Raw genomic sequence first — 2,735 nt, 5'->3', positions numbered from 1 at the left:
CTGCTGAACAACTGTTTTGGACTATATTATTAGGTACTGCCATCTAAATAAGAGCTTGCAAAAGCTTGCTACTTTTATCACCCAAGCTTTCCACCAAATGCTTGGATCTGCTAGCAAAAGTATATAAACACTTGTTCTGGCACGGTATACTTCTTGTGGGAATGGTCAGTCTGATAGGAGGGTTTTGCGTTCCGACTTGCACTACAGTATTTCCTTTCTTGGTTGTAAAAGTCCCTTTATTAAAGGAGGATGGACTGGTCCCAGTGAGTAGTAGTTTAACTGTCCAAAGAATTACAGGTTTTACTGTTTCTGGACAAACCAACTGACACTGAACCAGTTGGTAACATTGAATTGGCTAATGCTTAAACAGAACTTCAAATATGCAGCTCTCATTTGCCTTGGAAATCTTTAAAGGTATGAAGAAACTGGAGCCATTCATTTAGAATCTGCTGCTGGTCTTGTTTAAAAATACTACAAATGTGTAAGGCCAAAAACAATACCTGTAATATGAATTGGAATGTGACCAGTAGCTTCCCTCCTCTTTAATACCAAGGGGCTGTCGCAACAGGAAATGTATTGTATTGGTTCTTTTTCTCCCTTTGCACAGAGCTTTTCCTTTACATGTGTAGATTTGCAGTCTCAGTGAACCATACCAGTTTTTAAAACTAGGTGGAGTGACTGTGCTTCTCTGGCTCTCCTTTTCCAAAGAATGTGATACTTCTTGGCTTTTTCCAGATTGTCCATGTGGCCCTTGCTTGGGAAAAATGGCATGGCATCTTGCTTGAAGTAGATGTGCCCCAATCATGGCTGTTTACACCACCCAGGGGTGGGGGGGAAGATGTCAATTGATCTTAGCTGGTCTTGGGCCTGCCCACCCCACACCCATCACCAGATAGAGCAGGTAGGTGGGAACTCTATGGAGACTGGCCCGGGACCCCTGCAGGTAGGATGCAACTCAGCCAGACAGAAGGGATTGGGCCACAGCTAGGCAAGTGGGGAACAGCATCCAGGAACAGGATCCAGCAGCAAATCTCACAGGAATTTTATTAAACATACATATTCTAGGTCCACTGAGAACTTCTCATTCCCTGATAGCTGTAGCAGATGTTGGTCAAAATACTGTCTCCTCCTCAGCACAAATGTACTTTGTGTGATCCATGTGGGATTGTTGAGAATTTAAACACTGTATACAGTGTGTCAACACACTTCTTTTTTCAAAGCTAATGCATAATCTTTCCAGCCCTATAGCTTCTGTTTCAAAGGTGTGTGTGTAGGGGAGGGGGAATGTAATCTGTATAAGGTGCCTTATAAGATACTTGGTAATGACTGCAAAACCTGTGCAAAATAAAATATGAATGAGTTAAGCTAGGGAAAAGATACAGCATATGAACACATTTCTTATTAAAGGAGCTGATCACACTGCTAAAATCTTTGTATGCAAGTTTCTTCATTCTTGTCTCCCTCCATTCATACAGTCCCTATAGTACTGTAAGCACTTTCACAATATTTGATCAGGGCTTGATTTCCTCCCTTTAAAAGGCTTCTTAAGGAGATTCTATATCTTGACTGGGCAATCTGTTGTTAGTTACAATACCGAGCTTCTGCATGACAGGCCAGAGATGTCAAATCTTAAAAGACCCTGTTGTTAACACACCTTTTTATTTTGAGAATGTTGAAGCTTTATTGAAGAAAAATGTTTTAATCTGCTGGTTTTTTTCTCTCCCATAGCTTAACGTACAGAACCTGGATTATTGTGCAGCCAGGGACTTCAAAGAAAAGTTTTCACCAATGAAACTGTACATTCCAGAGTCTTACAGAACTTCAGTTGAGGCTAAAAACTTTGCAGTTCTCAGTTCTGCAGAGAATGAACTTGAATCAGTCAAAACAATAGGAAAATGGACATTTCCTGTAAAGACGTGTCACAGTGCAATATGGACAACTGCAGCCCTTCAGTCTGGAGTGCCACCTTTTTTATTTGAACCTGCCAGTATGGTGTCAGTGCTTGGTGCTGCTTCTGGCCATAAGGAGACTGAAATTTATTGACTATACTAGGATAAAGCTTCTACTGTATAGCAAAAACTCAATTATTTGCAAGAATGATATTGTACATTTAGGATTTCTAGCACCATTTTAATTTCTAGGTGATTTTTTTTTTAAGCTAATTTCCTCAATTTCTGAGAATTTTTATCTTTTTTCTTTCATCCTGGGGGTTGGAAGAGCACAGATTACAGTAAGTGGCAAGGGATGCTTCTCCCTTGAAAAAATGAGAAAAATGCTATTTCTATTGTTGCTCCACTTTGCACAGATCGGAACAAGTTAACAGAAAATAGGTGACACCGCGTTGCACCTCTTGCAGGAGGGCATACATGGGGACTTTTTTTTTAGCGGGGAGAAAAGGAAGCTTAGGACATATCTTCAGTTGATGGAAGTTGATAGCTCCATTGAAACCAAGGGTGCTATAAACCTACGCTACCTGCCTCAACTCGTACCTTAAATTAGGGGTGTCAAAGTCACCTCCTGCCCTGGGCCATACCTGGCCGAGGAGCTGGGGCTGCAATGGGTAAAGTGGCTAGAGGATGACCAGGGCTGTATCAGCTGTCGCCTGTCTTCCAACTGTCATCGCCATGTCCATTGGGGCCTAAGGGCCCCGGATTGTATGGCAGGGCACCCCCCCCCGCCCTACCCCCCCATTTCTGGTGGCCTGCCAGTAGCCCACTGGGCCAAACACAGCAGCT

Source organism: Alligator sinensis, unplaced genomic scaffold (genome assembly GCF_000455745.1).
Source record: "Alligator sinensis unplaced genomic scaffold, ASM45574v1 scaffold144_2, whole genome shotgun sequence".
Taxonomy (NCBI): domain Eukaryota; kingdom Metazoa; phylum Chordata; order Crocodylia; family Alligatoridae; genus Alligator; species Alligator sinensis.
Note: the sequence above shows the minus strand (reverse complement) of the source record.